This window comes from Sinocyclocheilus anshuiensis, unplaced genomic scaffold, assembly GCF_001515605.1.
Source record: "Sinocyclocheilus anshuiensis isolate Anshui unplaced genomic scaffold, SAMN03320099.WGS_v1.1 scaffold47, whole genome shotgun sequence".
Classification (NCBI taxonomy): domain Eukaryota; kingdom Metazoa; phylum Chordata; class Actinopteri; order Cypriniformes; family Cyprinidae; genus Sinocyclocheilus; species Sinocyclocheilus anshuiensis.
In genome coordinates this window covers 1,040,371-1,062,317 of record NW_015551047.1, presented here as the reverse complement: position 1 = coordinate 1,062,317, position 21,947 = coordinate 1,040,371, and the positions used below count along the sequence as shown (strand labels likewise).

The window sequence follows — 21,947 nt, the reverse complement described above, 5'->3', positions numbered from 1 at the left end:
ATAAACATTTACAAATGATGAATAGTCTCCACTTTAGATTGGGTACTGCAAAAACATGAACAAAGGATTAATAAATGATTTGTAAAGACGTGAAAATAGGGTGAATTCCGGTAATTTGGGACACTTTTTGCCATCAAAATGACTGCTCATAAAAAAGTACTAGTGATTAGTAAATGTTTATAAACACTTACAATTGATGAATAGTTTCCACTTTAGATTGGGTACTGCAAAAACGTGAACAAATAATTAATACATTTAAGATTTGCAAATAGTAGAAGTCAACACAAAGACCAAATATATGACCTTTACACAGACTGCGATTATGAGCTAATTAATATATTAACATGAATAGTTTGTGAAGTGCCTAAGCTATATTTTTTTCACAACATTTGTAAACTAAAAATGAGCATTAGCTAATATGTGAACTGAAGTTTAATGACATTTGTAAGAATTCAAAAGTACATTAGCAAGTAAACTTGTAATCATTGTATAATTTCTGTTAAAATCATTTGTAGATTTTTAAAACGCATTGAAAGTTTAATGACGTTTGCAAACATTAACTAATGATCTGTTTGTTAATGATTTATTAATGAAGCTTTTAATCATTGTAAACCATCTGTCAAAATCATTTGAAGATTTAATTCATGATCATATGAATTGAGAGTTTAATGACATTTGTAAGCATTAAAATTTACATTAAATAATTATCTGTTAATCATTTGGTAATGTTTAATAAGTTTATTAGTTAACATTAACAAGCACATTATCTCATATTTTTAGATATGTGAATATATATTAAGTAATGATTAGTTAAACATTATATAATGTTTGTTAATGATTTATTAATGAAAGTTATTACAAAGTGTTACCAAAACATGCCTTGAGAGTCCACACATTCACTGTGTGATGAAGCATGAAGGCGGCAAATATCACCCTTAAAAGTTAACTTCTGTAAAATAAGCTTTTCAGACCTTTATGAACAAACAGTTCAGTTCAGTCAGTCAGTGTGTTGTCAGGCCTCAGAGAGGCATTTAATAAAAAAAAAATTAGGTGTTACACGGATGTTATACGAAAAGCACTGTATAACAGCAATTATGTACATTCCAGTTAATTCCAGATAGATAAAAACAAGTTCTTCTCTACACGTTTTCTCGTTGAAAATCCCGTTTCACTCAGAGGTCAAAAGGGTCTTGATGCCGGTTCATGCTGACTTTACAAACAAGAGATGCAAAAAGGAGTCACTCCCAAAACGTGACTTTTACAGTAAGTAAGTTCAGCCCAAATATTGAATGAGATACTGAGAGATTCCAGGATCAAGCTGAAGTTTTGTCACCATCACAACAGATTATCAGATTGCAGTTTCTTGTTCTTCAACAGATGTAACTGTTAAATACATACAAAACATTTACTCAAGCATTTACTCTACTTGAACAGGTATGCATGTTTTTTTATTTTAATCTTTATCTTTATTGTTTTTATGAACGACCTACCATGATCTTTTAACTAAATTTAACTACATTTGACCAAAAGACGAAACAAAAAAAAATCATGTCTTTGTCAGAGAGGAAATATGTATAATTTGTAGAGTAAAAAATATACAGGATGAGCAAGACAGATTTGATTCAACTGATTTGTATAAAAAAAAAATCACAATACAAGTTGTTACAAAGCAGCTTTAGTAAGCACCTTACAAACCCAAAAGATGACAAGCTACACATTATTAATGATAATAATGACCAATTTGGTGTTAAACTGAATATAGTGTTATAATAAATCAGACAGACATTTACCTCTCATCCTGCAGCATTTGAAAATCAGCACGACTGTCACTAGCAGATATGGACAAACTGCCAGTACAGAACTGAGTGTGTGGAGGACAGAGATATGAGATTCTGAATGAAACACTGAAAAAGAGACACACAAACACTTTATCAAGAACTGTTTTTGAACAAGAGCATATGAAGAAATAAATCAGCTCACAGTTTCTATTGACTTTCACCTCTAACTGAGATCCAGCTCTTGGGTGACTCTCCTCTCTCTGGGTGTTTGCAGTAGTAGAAGCCCTCATGTGACTTTGAGACAGTAGAGATGACCATCTCTGTAGTTTGACTCTGGATGAGTGATCCATCTTTATAGAAATCAGCTCTGAGGTTTGGTGGGGTTGAATGTTCATATAAACAGTGCAGAGTCAGAGAATCTCCTTCAGTCACAGGATGAACAGGACTCTCCAGAATCACACCAGCTACAGAAACAGAGGAAACATGAGCTGAAAAAGACCTAGAGCTGCACGATTTTGGATAAATTGAGAATTTTAATTTTGAAAGTTTAATGACGTTTGCAAACATTAACTAATGATCTGTTTGTTAATGATTTATTAATGAAGCTTTTAATCATTGTAAACCATCTGTCAAAATCATTTGAAGATTTAATTCATGATCATATGAATTGAGAGTTTAATGACATTTGTAAGCATTAAAATTTACATTAAATAATTATCTGTTAATCATTTGGTAATGTTTAATAAGTTTATTAGTTAACATTAACAAGCACATTATCTCATATTTTTAGATATGTGAATATATATTAAGTAATGATTAGTTAAACATTATATAATGTTTGTTAATGATTTATTAATGAAAGTTATTACAAAGTGTTACCAAAACATGCCTTGAGAGTCCACACATTCACTGTGTGATGAAGCATGAAGGCGGCAAATATCACCCTTAAAAGTTAACTTCTGTAAAATAAGCTTTTCAGACCTTTATGAACAAACAGTTCAGTTCAGTCAGTCAGTGTGTTGTCAGGCCTCAGAGAGGCATTTAATAAAAAAAAAATTAGGTGTTACACGGATGTTATACGAAAAGCACTGTATAACAGCAATTATGTACATTCCAGTTAATTCCAGATAGATAAAAACAAGTTCTTCTCTACACGTTTTCTCGTTGAAAATCCCGTTTCACTCAGAGGTCAAAAGGGTCTTGATGCCGGTTCATGCTGACTTTACAAACAAGAGATGCAAAAAGGAGTCACTCCCAAAACGTGACTTTTACAGTAAGTAAGTTCAGCCCAAATATTGAATGAGATACTGAGAGATTCCAGGATCAAGCTGAAGTTTTGTCACCATCACAACAGATTATCAGATTGCAGTTTCTTGTTCTTCAACAGATGTAACTGTTAAATACATACAAAACATTTACTCAAGCATTTACTCTACTTGAACAGGTATGCATGTTTTTTTATTTTAATCTTTATCTTTATTGTTTTTATGAACGACCTACCATGATCTTTTAACTAAATTTAACTACATTTGACCAAAAGACGAAACAAAAAAAAATCATGTCTTTGTCAGAGAGGAAATATGTATAATTTGTAGAGTAAAAAATATACAGGATGAGCAAGACAGATTTGATTCAACTGATTTGTATAAAAAAAAAATCACAATACAAGTTGTTACAAAGCAGCTTTAGTAAGCACCTTACAAACCCAAAAGATGACAAGCTACACATTATTAATGATAATAATGACCAATTTGGTGTTAAACTGAATATAGTGTTATAATAAATCAGACAGACATTTACCTCTCATCCTGCAGCATTTGAAAATCAGCACGACTGTCACTAGCAGATATGGACAAACTGCCAGTACAGAACTGAGTGTGTGGAGGACAGAGATATGAGATTCTGAATGAAACACTGAAAAAGAGACACACAAACACTTTATCAAGAACTGTTTTTGAACAAGAGCATATGAAGAAATAAATCAGCTCACAGTTTCTATTGACTTTCACCTCTAACTGAGATCCAGCTCTTGGGTGACTCTCCTCTCTCTGGGTGTTTGCAGTAGTAGAAGCCCTCATGTGACTTTGAGACAGTAGAGATGACCATCTCTGTAGTTTGACTCTGGATGAGTGATCCATCTTTATAGAAATCAGCTCTGGTGGGGTGTGGGGTTGAATGTTCATATAAACAGTGCAGAGTCAGAGAATCTCCTTCAGTCACAGGATACTCTCCAGACTCCAGAATCACACCAGCTACAGAAACAGAGGAAACATGAGCTGAAAAAGACCTAGAGCTGCTTTTTTCTGGGGGAAAAAAAAAAAACGGCAAAAGGTTTAATAGTCTAGCACAGTGGTTTTCAAACTTATTACAGTCGCGTACCCCCCAGGCATTTAACATCCTTCTGCACAGGGGCGCCGCAAGCAATTTTGGGCCCTATGAAAGAATATGAGGTTGAGCCCCCTATCACACCAAACATACACTATATTGCCCAAAGTATTGGGAAAACTCAATAAAACTAAAAAAAACTCATCGCCAAACACCAATGACTTGTACATATGCGTTCAATCCTTTTAGACACTTCCAAAACTGTGGCAACAAAGATGGAAACATTTCTCAATCATGATCTTACTCAGCTAAATGTGACTATTAGCTTAACAGCTGTATTCCTTGTTTGCTAGCTACTATACAGCATACAATATTAAAAATGTTCTACATTATGAACCTTAACCCAAAAACCTTTAGCTTCATACACTGTAGATAATTGTGACCCTGCCTGTGGAAAAGTGATTCAGTCCTTGATTTGCTTAATAAAAGCCTCCTTTGAGGTCGTTTTGACAGACATGTTTATTGTGTATTATTTTCAACGTGTTTATTGCTAAGTTTAGTGTGGCAAACGGTGGCAAAATAATTAAATAATAATTTGCGTGCAGTGTATCTGGTTGCCATGACAACCTCAGCGCTTCCTGCTGCTGCTCTATGTAATCAGAGTATGAATTCTGACCAAACGCACAGACAATCAGGGGCGCTGCTATGGTTTCTGGGCCACCTGAACTGCAATCGCGTTCCGGAGGTGGGGGGTGCCCTTGTTAGAAATCACATTCCGGGCTCCTCTCCCTCGTCGGGCCCTTGGAATTATCCTAACCTAAAGTTAAGGCGCTCCTGCAGACAATGCAAACCGTGTATCCTTCTATTTTTTTTTTTCTGTATGGCACCTTAGATAATAACAAAATAACCCGCCGTTTTTTACCAGTGGGGGCCACAACGGTACACATTAACACACTTTTCACCTGTCAATTTAAGTCACCATTATTTATATAGGCCTAGCGCTTTTTACAATGCAGATTGTGCATTTTACCTTAGCCGCTTTATTTCCCCAAAGATCTCTCATTGCTACCGGACACTCCGATTGATGCAAATGTTAAAATTGACAATGCAACCCTCCTCTCCTTCTACACTTTTAAGCCTACCTAGTTGCCACTGTAGGATCTCTGTCGAACAGACACGAATAAACCCCTGAATCACCAACGTGAGCTGTGGAAACTACATTCCAGAGACATCTAAAGATTCACCCTCCTAACCATTTGCGAGTCATAAAACTGATCCATGGCCAGCTCAGGCGTCCAGTTGTCTCAGTTTTCCGTCCTGCTCCGCTTATCTCCTCAAGAGAGCCCTAAAGCAATGGTAGACTTAGTCCAATCAGGAGGAAGAGAGAACTTTTCCCCGTCTGGAATGACTTAATTAAACTACAAAGGGATGATTGTCACTCATGATCGCTTCGCTCACATCCATGGGAGGAACACAGGAAGAGAGTGATTTAGCGAACAAGCTCCAGGCCTGCAAAAACAACGGATCTAAAGAACAGTGATAACGCGACTCAACCTCTGTGTGAGACCATCCAAGGACCAGATGTGCAGTGTAACTTTGACCAGCGTCAGCATAAATCGATAATCCAATAAAGAAGAAAGACAGATTTATAGCTCCATCGTCTGAGCGGGAAAATCAGCAGACCTACACCCGTGACTTTCTTGACCCTTTTTCCATACATTCCAGAAAGACACACGTTTCTCTCGGCAGACAAAGGAACACGCGAACTCGCATAGATGATTTCAAAAGACAATCATTTAAAAGTATAAAAGGGCAACTATATTTGCAAATAATATGTTTGATGTCTTACATATGCTTGATGTGTTTATTGGAACCTATGATACTTTAATTAATGTTTTATAACCCCCTTTAGCAGATAAAGCTATTAATATGTGTGTAAGATATGTGAAGTTTAGTGTTGAATGAAAACTTGTGATAACTGCAGAACATTGAAATGAATGAAAAGCTGTTATTTTGAACAGTGTGTATTGTGCGACACTTTATAGAAGTATTAACAAAACTTTTATTGATGGTCTCCTCATGTGATGGAGAGAGCATTATGTTAATCTATGCACAAAGAGGAACCGTCTGGGGCGTGGCTAAGCCCTGCAGCCAATATCTGATTGGAACAACGATCTGTGAAACGGACTTATGTGGCTCGATCAAAAACCCTTGGCTCTTTCGCACTAGTGCTCTTTTCGCCTGTGTTCGACTACGCTCCAACTTGCGCTCACACGCTCACCTTCACGCGATCGGGTCATCCAGAACTCAAACACTCCGTTGAAACTTTGTGACTGCCAGAAAGCTTCGAAGTCTTGCAAACAAAGAAAGTCTGACAAACTTCCGAAGCTCCTACATCACTAGGCAAACCTCCAGTCACTACGAGGGCTCTCCCAAAAGATGTCATCCAAACGACAGATCAGCAGCCAATCAGCAACGGGACTCCCTCAGGCAGAAACGGAAACCCCGCTTTCCAGCGCAAGCGCAAGTAACAAACAAAATCTTCTATCTGCTGAAATCGGTGCTGAATTGATCTTAAGCAACTAAAGATAAGCCAAATCTCTGTTTTTGTGGTGCGATCTAAGAACTAGCAGGAAGTACTAGAATTTTGGGGCTTCCTCAGAACTCCCTTAACTCTCATCTTCAGAACTGTATGTGTGTGTGTGTGTGTGTGTGTGTGCTTTCATTAGTGTAGATCCATGTAATCTATAGAGTAGCTCAAATAAATTAATGTGCTTCATTATAAGAATCATTGTATTGTGTTGTGTATTTAAAGTTAAACTTTGCCCAGATCTGGTTACCTAGCTCGTTGCTTATAAATTATCACTAGCATGTATAAACCTGTGGCCAGGGATAATACAAATATCCAAATCGTTAAGATACACTAAATTCTACTAGACGCTGGACGAATAGTTGAGGTGTAAACTATCAAATTTGGAATCTGTTCAATCAGGTTGATTTTGAATCTTCAAATTCGATTCCTCTCAAAACCTGAGCTAATAATTTCCTTACACCACCTTACTCTAAATATTTTTTCCTCTCTACTATTCCATAATGGAGCGGTGTCCTAAGCATGCCTTAACATCTCTCACTTCACTCCGATTGATGCACGTGAGTGTAGCTGGTTCAAATATTACAAAATATAATGAATATTGTTAATGAACTTCATCAAAACTCTTTTTGTTTATTGTGTGTGCTTCTTACTTGTGTTTGGAGTTATAATGGAGCATAATGTTCATAATTAATTCTAGTGGGAACCGTTCATGCAGAATATTGTCTTATATGGGGCACATATTGGTGATGCACATGATACCTCGTGCGATGTGCGAACAGCGCCATCTTTAGAAGCACATATGCTGCTGACGGGGTCGGTTGTGCTTTCTCTCGCTCTTCAAATGAGAGTACTGCTTTCTCCATGCTGTACGGGCAGACTGAAGGGGAGAGAGGTGTATCCCAAAAAAGTTTAATTGTGCTCTGTGTGTTTCTGCAGAATAAAACATCTTGAGACTTCCTCCACCCGCATTGTCTTTATTGAGAACAACAAAACACAACCAGAGTAAAACTGCTACATAAAAATGGCGCCGTGACCTACTGGATCAACTGGATCAGCCGCAGCCGATCGCCGGAGTTGTGCAACGTGTTTGTGGCATCTGGATGCTGCATGTGCTGAGGAATCGATTTCACCATTGTTCTGGTAACTGTAAAAGGACAAGAGACCTTTTCTGCAGACTGACATATTGAACTTGTTTTTTCTCATCATACTTATTGGACATTCTCTGAGGTCAGTTTTCTTTTGTGTTTATTCTGTCACTGTTGTAAATGTACACTATGGCTGGGGTAAGGAAAGACTCCGATATGACAACGCCATATCTGGGTAGGGGCAGAGGGTTGTTGGATATGGATGAACCTGTCATTGGTAGGCCTAGAGTGTTAGTTTATAGTCCTCAATCACATGATATCCTACCAGATCAACCTATTGGGCCGACTGCCTCTACTCCTAGTAATGCAAATGATAACATTGCACAGCAGTTACGTGAACTTATTGGTGAATTAGGCAGTCAGATAGGGGATTCCATTGTCACCTGGCTATTAACTAGTCAAAGCCCAGTCACCCCCTCCAGTTCAGTCCCATTCAGTGTTGTTGCACCAGAACCCTCTAACACAGGTCGAAATCTTACTGGTGTCAGCCTGATAGTCAAGCCAGATGTCAAAGAACCCCCAATGTTTAGAGGAGATGAAACAGACAAATACACAGTTCAAGAATGGATTGAGTTGATGGAATTGTATCTCCACAAAGCGGATTGCTCTGACAAGGATCAGGTAGATGAGATACTGAGCCACCTGCTAGGCAGGGCCAAGAGTATCGTCAAGGTCAGACTCAAAAGCAGCCCTAACGATGCCATCTCCCCTGAGACCATCTATGATGTGTTAAGACGTTACTTCAGTGAAAGCCCTGGATCATGTCAACCGCTAGCTGATTTTTACGCGACACGACCCAAAGGAAATGAGTGCCCTCTTGATCTTTGGTTCAAGATGGCGCCGAGCTTGGCAGCCGTGTTGCGAGCTCCGAGAAAACTCTGCAGTTTTTCGTTTGTTTTACTTGTTATTTTGTTGTTCTACGTGTTGGATGTTGTACGATAGACACACGCTTTTAAACATTGGCTCCTACGTCGCGCAACGCAAACCGGACTTTGAGTTCTTGAACGCCGGCGCTCTGTTTACAGACACCGCATCAGAGCCCTTTGTCTGGGCCGCACGGTCGCGACCGAGGAAACGCCGCCGGAAAAGGGGGAAGAGACAGACTGAAGGGGAGAGAGGTGTATCCCAAAAAAGTTTAATTGTGCTCTGTGTGTTTCTGCAGAATAAAACATCTTGAGACTTCCTCCACCCGCATTGTCTTTATTGAGAACAACAAAACACAACCAGAGTAAAACTGCTACATAAAAATGGCGCCGTGACCTACTGGATCAACTGGATCAGCCGCAGCCGATCGCCGGAGTTGTGCAACGTGTTTGTGGCATCTGGATGCTGCATGTGCTGAGGAATCGATTTCACCATTGTTCTGGTAACTGTAAAAGGACAAGAGACCATTTCTGCAGACTGACATATTGAACTGTTTTTTTTTTCTCATCATACTTATTGGACATTCTCTGAGGTCAGTTTTCTTTTGTGTTTATTCTGTCACTGTTGTAAATGTACACTATGGCTGGGGTAAGGAAAGACTCCGATATGACAACGCCATATCTGGGTAGGGGCAGAGGGTTGTTGGATATGGATGAACCTGTCATTGGTAGGCCTAGAGTGTTAGTTTATAGTCCTCAATCACATGATATCCTACCAGATCAACCTATTGGGCCGACTGCCTCTACTCCTAGTAATGCAAATGATAACATTGCACAGCAGTTACGTGAACTTATTGGTGAATTAGGCAGTCAGATAGGGGATTCCATTGTCACCCGGCTATTAACTAGTCAAAGCCCAGTCACCCCCTCCAGTTCAGTCCCATTCAGTGTTGTTGCACCAGAACCCTCTAACACAGGTCGAAATCTTACTGGTGTCAGCCTGATAGTCAAGCCAGATGTCAAAGAACCCCCAATGTTTAGAGGAGATGAAACAGACAAATACACAGTTCAAGAATGGATTGAGTTGATGGAATTGTATCTCCACAAAGCGGATTGCTCTGACAAGGATCAGGTAGATGAGATACTGAGCCACCTGCTAGGCAGGGCCAAGAGTATCGTCAAGGTCAGACTCAAAAGCAGCCCTAACGATGCCATCTCCCCTGAGACCATCTATGATGTGTTAAGACGTTACTTCAGTGAAAGCCCTGGATCATGTCAACCGCTAGCTGATTTTTACGCGACACGACCCAAAGGAAATGAGTGCCCTCTTGATCTTTGGTTCAAGATGGCGCCGAGCTTCTAAGACAGAGAGTGTCCCTCAATTAGCTGTGGATTCTGAGACCGCACAATCTGTGTTTCCAGCAACACAGGATGAACTTTTGGAATCTGACAATGTTTCTGATCATTCAAGTAATGGAGGATTGACTTGTGACGCAGTGATATCTCCATCTGTGGGAGGTGCAGTTGATGTTCAAACCTCTGATCCTGTGGATTCACTCCCAAATCAGGTGGTGACACGGGGTCGGTTGTGCTTTCTCTCGCTCTTCAAATGAGAGTACTGCTTTCTCCATGCTGTACGGGCAGACTGAAGGGGAGAGAGGTGTATCCCAAAAAAGTTTAATTGTGCTCTGTGTGTTTCTGCAGAATAAAACATCTTGAGACTTCCTCCACCCGCATTGTCTTTATTGAGAACAACAAAACACAACCAGAGTAAAACTGCTACATGAGCAAACAGTGCAATTCTACATGTATTTACCTATTTGCCAACTTACCTTATATTTTATCCCTCTCTTTTAATCTGTAACGAAGTGCACGTCCTGTGGTACCCAAGTGTCGGTTCTGCCACAACATCTCTCTCTCACTGTTAATACTCCGATTGATGCACGTGAGCAAACAGAGGTGCACTTTTTGACCGCAAAATATAGCACTACCATTTTTTTGTACACTAGAGGGAGCACACGCTATATTTTGGCTGTGAGAAACATGTTCAGGTAAATGTTATTTACGAATGTGATATAATTAAATTAACGGTAGGCTACATTTCAGTATTTTGTTCACGTAGCCTTCCGTCACTTCAACCGCTGGTCTAGCGGATTCATTGTCATTTAGGAATAAGATTGTGTGGGTGATTGAATCTGGCTATTTAAATCTGACACACAAAACGAGGGCTTTGTGAAATTAATAAATAAAGAAACAGACTCACTGTCTACAGTGATATTGACAGGATGACTGATCTCTCCAGATTCAGACTGACACCAGTACACTCCAGTGTCTGATGTGCTGGTGGAGTGCTGGTAGATCCTGTTTGTGATCCCCACAGTGATGAACAATATTCCAGCTGCTCATGGTCTGTGTATCTTCTCGCTCTCCATCTATCTGAGTTACTCTGGTCCTCACAGCTCAGAGAGAGAGAGACAGATGTGAAGTGTTGAGTTCTGCTGGGACTGATGATCAGAAAGACTGGAGAAGAAAAACCTGAGAAGACAATTACAGTTTGGAAATCAAGTCAAGTCAGTTTTGTTCATATAACACTTGACACAATTTACATTCTTTCAAAGCAACTTTTTAGAAAAATACTACAGTTCTTGTATCTAAAAATCTTCAAGTCATCACTGAGTATTTCTATTTAAAACATCATAAATAAAATTACACCTTAATATATTTGTCATTATGCCATCAACAAGCATGCCAATGACAACTGTGACAACCAACAAAAACCTCAATAAGGCATTGGAGAAAAGAAAAAGAAAAAGAAAAAGAAAAAGAAAAAGAAAACCTTAAGAGAAACCAGGCTTGACTCAGGAGTCAGTTCTTCTCTGCCCATACAGTGAGAACCTAGTAATATTTATAGTTAGCTGATTTTGCTGTATATTTACTGAGATATAATTAGCAGGCATTTTATACAACTAATGGATATTAATCAAACTTTAAAATGACTGATTAAGTGTTTATCCACCTTATTTTTTCCCATAAGAGCGGGCACAGCCATTTGTAAATTGAATGCGTCTGGCTTCTGGTGTCATCCGCTTACAGCTGTTTTTAGCTGTGCTGTGTTTTTAGCTGTGCTTTTTGCTGCTTGATATTGCAAACTGGTGTGTCTCACCATATTTTAATGTATTATCCTAATTATGAACACACTGGTTTGTAGTGCAAACAGTTTTACTGTTTACTGCACTTTATTCTTCTTCTCGTTATTTCCCAACAGAGGCTAATGAACCGGAAGTCTCACACATTCACAGAAAATGGCTTACTTCCGCACTGAAAAATAAGGTGGATATGGTCCATCCCATAGACATAATAAATACCTAGACGCCTCATTGGCCGCCGGACGCGTTGACGTATCGCAGCAACGGCTCAAAGCGGCCAATGAGGCGTCTAGGTATTTATTATGTCTATGGTCCATCCTACCTAGTCTGGTCTCATGGCATAAACGTACCTGGGTGCACTTTTTAGCGAGGCACAAAATACGTACCAATAAGTATATATCACTGCAGTTTCCAAAAGAAATGAACAGTAGAGGCAGTAAAATTACTGCCTCTAGCGTTACTTGATTTGAAGAATATCACTTGAAGAATATCATGTTATGACTTCAAAACAATATTAATATGCTGGGAGATTTGAAAACTGATGCTTTTGAACGTTAGCATCGCACATATCCAGCTTCATGTCTATGGGTTTTCATAGACGGAAGGTTTGTTTGGTAGCTCATTGAGTACGGCGATGTACTTGACAGGCAAAGAGCTCTGATTCGAATCCCGTGTAATTGACAAAATAATTCAAATCTGTGTAAAAGGAAGTTGAAATGGCACGGTTGCATCAACAAATGCATTTTTATATCAGATTTGCATTTGTTAACACTATTGGGTAGGTTTAGGGTTGGATTTGGCGTAGGGCATATCATTTCCAACACGATAGAGCATTAACTTTTAGTGACAGTCCCCGGATATTTTAATTCTGAACCGCCGCAATACGTACCTGAAGCAACGTAGTAAAAACACAGCAATAGGTACCTATATCAACCTAATAAAAACGTGCCAGGGTTCACGTATTGAACCTGTGTTTTAGCGCCACTCAGTTGACATTTCTCTTTGAAACTGCGGCGAAAGCGGTGTTGCACAAAAAGTGCACAGAGGTACGTATGTTTATGAGACCAGGTTGGGTCCATCCTATATTGGCTGTTGTTGGTGAAGTCCTTCCTAGGATCAAGGTGTGGTCAATCACATAAAAATGAAAAAATACATTTCATAATTAAAACACTCTTTATTCAATGGATCAGATTACAAATTTGTATTGCACCTCTTTGATTATTTTCCCTCAAGTCCACTTATGTACATAACACTTTTGTGCCACCATAGTTATATATTTACTTTTTCATAATTTTCCACCAGTAGAATGAAACGTTTTACATTTTTGAGGCTAAGTGGTTTTGTTGCTAATATGGTCTATGTAGCCCCTGCTACTAGATGCAGTAACTACACCTGATAGCAAAAGCATCTTTCTACATTGACACTATTAAAAAGTAGCCATATTATGACAGGATAAAATTTCAGGACACATCAAACTCTAAAAAAAAATCAAGGAAAATTTTAGGAGTGTCTCATTTATTCTGTGGTTCAGTCTGAACTCACCAGTGACCCATAGCAGTTGTGTGTTGCTGGACCATGTGCTATAGACTGGTTTTCCTCTCTCTGCTGTGCACACATAAACTGCTGTGTGATTTAGAGCAGCAGAACTGACCGTGTAGTTTCCTCCAGCTCCTCTGCTGCTGTCTGAGAGTGGCTTATAAGGATATCTCTTGTCTGTATAAAGTGAGAATGTGCAGTTACCTCAATAAGTTGTTTCTGTAGGAGTCTTATAAATGACCTTTGTTGGTATAATCAGTGTATTCAGACTGGTACAATATTTTTAATCTCTATAATGTTTTTTTTTAATAAAAACCAGTTCATTCAGATGTTATCACATGAAGCACACTATATCTTACTTGATGAAACAGTTACAGTGTACCAGCTGAATGTCCAGCCTGAAGAGGAGCCTTTAACCTCACAGATCAGAGTCACTGGATCTCCTTCAGTCAACCACTTCTGTGAAGAAACACTTAAAACTGCTCTGGGTTCATCTGAAATAGAGAAATGACTCATTAATAACATGTTAAACTTGTGTGTTTATATGAAGAGAAGATGAAACTCACCTGATACTGTCAGTGTAACTGCATCACTGATGTTTGATGTTCGTGATCCTCCTCTCTCTGCTCCATAACAGGAGTAATTACCTGCGTCAGACTCAGTAACATACCTGAATGTGTGTTCCTGTAGTTCACTAAAAACACTGACTGAACTGTCTTTATACCAGCTGTACTGCCAGCTAGTGACTCCTTCACCATCAATGTCACATCTGAGAGTGACTGTCTCTCCTCCGAATACATGCTGATCAGGTTTAATGCTCACTTTGGCTTTTGGTCTTTCTGTACAATGACAACAAATCACAATGAAAATAATGTGCTGTTTTTAGTTGATTGTAAAACACGCATGATAAATCAGGTTAGACTGAAGTCTTGTTATATTTATTTCTAAAAGACCTCAATTTACAATCAATGGGAAATTGGAAACATGAGTTGCGAAGGTTTTTCAACAAGTTTCCCAACATAAGATCTTGTTTCTCTCTGTGAAATCTAAATTATTACAGAGTGAATGTAAGAAATATATCAGATGTTTTTGATAGACTAATGTTTTTGGTGTTTCTTGTCACACCTCAGAATTGTCACTTGAATAAATCAACTTGTTTAAAGTGCATTTATAATCATAATTAAGTTGGTTTGTAACAGTTACTGTAGAATCACTCATATGTGATGAAATACATGAATCAAATTCACTCACCTTCAGTGTGTCCAGAGTGGATGTTTGAAATCAGCACTAAAAACACAAAGAGAAAAAAAAACGTATTACCGTGTGAACAATAAACTGATTAACTGTGTCTTAAACTAGTAGTTAATGACACCTGTATGCTGGAAGCGGGATCTAATGAAAATCTTTTAGATTCAAAACTCACAATGATAATTATTAAGAATTATAAAATATTAAGATATTCTGTGGGACTGTATATGAATCTAGATAAACATTTAAAAATCTGACAGATATTTTACAGATTTGGTCATAGCAGAGAAGCCTGTTCAGAGAATTTCAAGCCAACAGTCTGATCACAAGCAGAGGAATAAATACACTCTTACTAACTGCATACTAGTGAATTTCTACTTAAGACAACAGGGACAATAACTATGAAAAACAAGCCAACAGAACTGATTCAACAACATTAAACAGCACAAAACTGAATGACTGAACAAACACACTGGTCTACAACACAACAGAGTGCATTTCTCTTCACAAACAGCACTAACTGCACACTTCCTCTCTCAAACTCATCTTTCACTGGACTACAGCTGGATTTGAAACTCTGAGAGCAGAAATAAAATAAAATCGAGGAACACTAAAACACTCAATCATTTACATAATATAAGCAATTAACATCCACTGAAATACATATGAATAAAATAATACTCACAGAGCACAAGAGGCACAAGAGGAAGTTGACTGAGCTCCATACTGACTGAATGATGACAGACAGGTAAAGACACAGACTGTGTTAAAGCCTCAAGACTTCCTGAAACCTGCAGCCAGATCTTTAGGAACATCAGGACAGATTCAATACATACAAATGTACTTTATGTGTTACAGAAAATCATTTGATAATGTAGATGATCTTATAACATGTTTTCAGAAAATGTCACACAGACTAACATGCAAGTTTTTTACAGAAATGTTGTTGTGACTTATTAAGTATTAAACTGAACATTTAAAAAAAAAAAGGTTACATTCTGGTGTGTTCAATGAACAAGGGAAATGAAACAATATTTTGATGGCTCTTTATTGTAATGCTGGTATTAGCTGTATTTTTACAGTTATTGAAGTGAAGTGAATGACTGCTGCTCCCTCACACAGGTTAATGCAACTGACTTAAAACAAAACAAAACTTTGAGTTTGTATAATATATTTGTACCTGGCAACACAGTTTAACACTAATACACAAAGTAAAGGGATGGTCGTTAAAACAAATTTAAAAAATATGATTCCAGCTCATCTTAATGAATCCACCTTCATAACAATTAGATTTTTTTTTTCAGTTGTTTTAAGGAAGAAATTCTTATTTTCAGCCCCCAGAAATCGGTTTAATTGTGTAAAAAGGTCATGAGCCTTTTATTACAATATAACACAGCAACAATACATGTGCAACCTGAGGTCTTTCTTAGTTAAGTATTTGATGTCTGTTGAAGGAACTATTCCATTTACATGTATTTACAAACATTTTTAATAACTTTTCACAGACTTTTTAGAAGGATGAATACAGACCAAACAATTGGTCCTTATCATGAAATAAATTGTACAAAAAGAAAAGAAAAGAAAACAAAACAGCCCAATGTACCAAACAATCAGATTTATAAAAATATAAAAAATTTGTGTCCATGAACACGAATCAATAGATTAAATTTTGTGACTATGTCACAAAATGCCGTGAGACTGGGTTGCCATTGGAGAATCAGACTGCACTGGTCACTGTATGTTTCACACTGTTGACTGATCAGTGACACTGATCTGAGGAATCTGAGGAAAGCCATTATTATGCGATCTGCATCAATATTTCACTGAAAGAATGATGTGAAAGAGGAAGTACAGTAGTAAAAATAAACAGCTTGCATAAACTTCAACACATTACTAATAATTTCTAGTTGATGGTGTCGCGATAAATAAACCACATGCAGTGTGAAGAGAAGCTCATACCACTGGATTTCAGATCTTTTTGTATTAGAGTTTTATGCAGAATGAGAAATGTTAGTAAAACCAAACATATGAGAATTTTCATTAGTTAAAAACGTCAATATCACTGTTGCTCATATTTTTTTTTTTTTTTTTGGTAAATCGCTATCCTTATTAAAGTTTTTTTTCTCAATTGCTTAGACACTAAAATCCATAAGTAAATATCACAAACATAACAGCATCTCATAAAAACATGTACTATTCATTCTTGTTTTTCTTGTGTTTCACCACTTTAAACATATTCAGCCTTTGACACCATGTGTTCCTGTTTGGTAACATTCAAATATTACCACAATGTCACCACAACCCACAATTCTCACCATGTGAACACTAATATGCAACATTATTACACACCAGTCAGAACAACAGGACGTGTAAAAATAAGCACATGTAAATTCAATGGACAAAACATGCAAGTTCACGAATTGCTTAAAATTTTATAGTATTCTTTTTAACTTCATACTAACTGTAATAATTTAATGTAGATTACCGTAGCATTTTGTTCCGAAGTGAAAAATATTAGCCAGCTGTTCACAACAGGCCCCAAACTAGGTACCAGCACAAAAATACACTCTGCAAAATATTGTCTAATTATCGTTATCAAAATTTTTTTGTCAATATTGCACACCCCTAATTATGATCAGGGCCGTAGCTAAGGTATGCGGGGCCCCGGTGCAGGTGGTACCCATGGGCCCTGTTTAATATCGTGTAAATAGCACAAATAAATGAATAGAGCAAAGATACAAATTAAACAATGATTACATTTTTTTCAAGTTTGTAAGTGTTCAGGTACAGAAACAGAATAATCAAATGTAAAATATAATTGTATAGTCTTCATTATATAAATTAAATATTATATAAATTATTTTTTTAAATTAATTCATTGTATTAAAAACACCTGAAAAGGAATATATAGGTTGTGGAAAATGTAAATAAGCTAATGAGTGATCTTCTGCTGCCATCTACTGGTTGTAGTGGGAATATCATGTCATTTTCAAGTTTCTTCCGACAGGTGGCAGAAATCTTCAATTTAAGCATGACACATTTTCCATGTATTATCTCCATGAATTTAAAAAAGCCACTTCTTCAAAGTGAATTTTACATAAAATGTTCTAATTTTATATAAAATGTAAAAAAAATATGAATAATTTTCAGACAAAAAAAAAAAAAAGAATATACGGGGCACCAACATCAATCCGCATACCCCTCAGCAAATGTGCAGTTGCGCCCCTGACTTTAAGACACAATGCATGGATCCAACATAATGATACACATCCGATTTCTTTCTCAACTGTTTACGTTCACTTAAGACATAACCCACAGTTTTTTCAAGGATACTCGCCAAGAGAGGTATTTCATTCAACATCATTTTGCATGTATTTTTCCGTTCAAGCGCACGGGTGCTGAATTAAACTCTTTCATGTCTTGTTGTGCTTGAATGTTTAAATTGGCAAGATGTATTTGTTTGTTCAAGCACAAGATGAGGCGAAAGAGCTCGCGCGCTGTCTGAGACACAGATCTCTGTGTGCGTCTTCTTGTGCTTGAATGCTTTAAAATCTCTTGAATGTTTAAATTGGCAAGGCTTAAAAACACATGCAAATAAGCTTTTATGACGACATGCAGCAGTGGCCTGTCAACTGTCCTGAGCGTCTTTCATGCTGGCCTTGGGCAGTCAATTTGAAATTGCCAGGGGCTCCCCCACAGCTGTGGACCCCTATAATCGTCACCACCTTTCTCCCTACTAGCGACGGCCCTGATTATGATATTAAAGCAGAACCAAATAAAAATATTAAACTTTTACTTCTAGGATAAACAAGTAGTATTAACTATTATTTCTTGTTCTTCTTGATCTTGTGTTTTTACCACTTTACCCACATATTCAGCCTTTGACATCATGTGTTCCTGTTTGGTAACATTCACAAATTACCACACTGTCACAACAACCAGCAGTTCTCACCATGTGAACACTAGTATGCAACATTACACACCAGTCAGAAAAACAGGATGTGTAAATATAAGCACATGTAAATTCATTGGCTCTGAACCAAAATTGCAAGTTCAAGAATTCCTTAAATTTCATAGCATTCTTTTTAACATACTAACCGTAATAATTTATGTAGATTACAGTAGCATTTTGTTCCAAAGTGCAACATATTTAATAACTTAAATGTATAACAAACCTGATGGACAGCAGTAAAAGGTCACGGTTCTTTTGCTTTTACTGTGTTAATATCACACAAAAAGCAGTATTAGAGCAGAAGTATTAAAGCAGAACAAAATAAAAATATGAAACTTTTACTTCTATGATAAACAAATACTGAAAAGCAACTAAAATAGCAGTAATGTAAGCTTCCAAAACTTTACGAACAAACAGTTCAGTTCAGTCAGTGTGCTGTCAGGCCTCAGAGAGGCAATTCATTTAAAAAAAAAAAAGAGGTGTTATGTAGATTGACATTCATGTCTCTTTCAAAATGAAATAAAAATGTACCTTATTTAATTTCTTAAAGTTATTTCCAAACAAAAACAAACAATGTATGTAACAGCCATTTTTTACAATTCAACTAATTCCTGATGGATAAAAGTTCTGCCCTACATTAGGGTGCATCAAAAAAAAAATAAAAAAATCAAAATCAAATGTAAGAAAATATTAACTTTTGCCCTAGCATAAAGTCGTTCCACTTAAGTCAGACAGCAAATGTCTGCAATATAACAAAGAGTGAAAAATTTAAGGGGGTCTGAATACTTTCCGTACCCACTGTATATAAAAGAATAATGTCTACCACATATGATGCAAAATATCATTACATGGTCGCAAATAATAATAACAACCAGTTTCTGGCACTGTTGGATTGTTTTTTTATTTTCTTTATTTACGTAACCCTTAATCAGTCCCTGGGGTCCAGCTGACCCCATTAGAATTTTATTTTATTTTTTAAAAGTGTTCCCTTCATTTCAGGGGCATGACATTCTGTGACTTTTCCTAAATAATCTATCTAAACACACACACAAAATCTGGACTTGATTTGGTTGTTCTAAAGGTGTGTAAAAAAAAAATCACCGTTAAAGGTCCTTGGGGTGAGATTGACCCCACATTGAAAATGAATGGGACAATGTAAAAAATATATTTTTTTAATTTAATTTGTCAAAAAAATAAATAAATCCAGTATAAATCTGAAAATTTCTACATCTAAATAAAGGTCTGGTCCTAGACCATAAACACAAAGTAGAACGAACTTTCTGTCTCATACACACACACACACACACACACACACACACACACGTGTGTGACTGCAACAGAGAGCATTTTTATAGAAATTGCCAAATAAAATCAACAAAACTGGCATAAATCTGAAAAATTTCCATACATAAATGAAGGACTAATACTAGAGCACAAAGGCAACATGGAACAAGCATGTTCACTCTCTCACACACACACACGCGCGCGCAGGTGTCTGGGGCATTTTTTAGATTTTGGCAAATAAAATCAGATATAAATGCACAACAGTGTGTAGGGGTAGACATAACACACCACACACACACACACACACACAGAAAGAGAGGGAAAAGAAAGATGAGAAAGTTTACTCTTTGATTAAAGAGCTGCAGCAGTATTTTGAAAACATCTCACAGTTAGGGTATAAAAGTGGCTGTCTGGGTCCTGCACTGAGCTCATTCTGTGGCAGCACCATGGCCAAAAGGTACAGTCTTGAGGAGACCCTGGATTTCATACTGGATCAAAGTGACAGTGAAGAAGGCCCAGAGAACACTGAACCAGATAGTCCTGAGGACTTTACTACTGACACAGAAGATGAAACTGAGTTTGAACAGGATTACCAGGAATCTGAAGAGGAGGATTATGCAGTGTTTATTTGTGATAAATAATTTTCTGAAATAAATAGTATGTGATTACAGTCATGTCTTTTAGTGGTGACTTGTAACATTTCTGCAAATTTATGTATAATAATTTGCAAAAGCAAACAATTCAAAATATATCAGACAACAACAAAAATAAATACAAAAATACAGATTTTTAATGTATTTTAGAATGTTGAAATAAATATTCACAAAATATATATCATAAAGTTGTGAGGAGAAGTTGAAACATGAAGAAAAATGGACTTGAAACTGAACTGAAAATGAATGAGTCCCTATGGACCTCTGCTGGATATATGTGGTCATTGCACTTTCTTTCTTTAACTATAATACCTAAAGATTTTCCTCTAACCTGCAGATGGCAGTATTCTATCCCTAACACATGGGCCAATATCCAGAAACCTTTTATATTTAATTTAGGTCATAATTTAAGGGATTTTTTCATAAAAAAATAATTTTTCATAAGCCAATTTATGGCATAGTTGAGTATTTGTGCAGTAAATAGGTAAAATAAACTACCAAATATCCACAAAAACACAGCATAAATGTATAACTGAGAAGTAAATAAAAAAAAATGATATATAGTTTGTCATATAAAAAATGTATATTTCCTTATGCAATCGCTCTGTAAAAGTTTGGGGTCTATCTGACCCCAAGGGACTTTAACGTTGCTCAAATCAAGGGACGATTAAAGGTTAACTGATTCACAGAGCATAACACACACAGACAGACAGAAAGCTGAAATAACACGACTGATTTATAACTACAAACCTTTTCAAACAGCTCTTGAGTGATCAGTTAAACAGTTCACACTAAATGACAAAACCACAAGTATTTTAAATAAAACTTTCAATGGAATTCATTATCTTGGCAGTGCGATGTGTATGCTGTTCTAGAAATATATTGTAACTATATACTAGGTAAAGGCACTAGGCAGTCTCTCTCTCTCTCTCACTCACACACACACACACACTGAGTCACACAAGCGGGTGCTGTATCCAACAAAATCCGAGAACGTTAAGCTAAGTTCATTCAGACCATCCTAAGGCAACTATATGGGCTCATACCATCAGGATCTTTCTATTAGAGAACAGTGACAGTGAGTATACATGCAGTGGAGTCAATGTGAGTGTCCCACTTCAGGTCCTGAGAGATGGTGGTGCCCAGGAATCTGAATGACTCCACTGTCATTACAATGCTGTCCATGATGGTCAGTGGGGGGAGTGCAGGGCGGTTCCTCCTGAAGTCCACAATCATCTCCACTGTTTTGAAGGTGTTCAGGTCCAGGTTGTTAAGACTGCACCAGACAGCCAGCTCTTTAACCTCCTGTCTGTAAGCAGACTCGTCACCATCCTTGATGAGACAGATCACTGTAGTGTCATCTACAAACTTCAGGAGCTTGACAGAGGGGTCTTTAGAGGTGCAGTCGTTGGTGTAGAGGGAGA

At 37.3% G+C, this 21,947-nt stretch overlaps 1 pseudogene; it reads right to left on the bottom strand.

The window, feature by feature from the left end:
* LOC107661872 (Fc receptor-like protein 5) overlaps positions 1 to 15,359 on the bottom strand; it is a 29,357-nt pseudogene extending 13,998 nt beyond the window's left edge.
* Between the last annotated feature and the right edge of the window lie 6,588 nt (positions 15,360 to 21,947).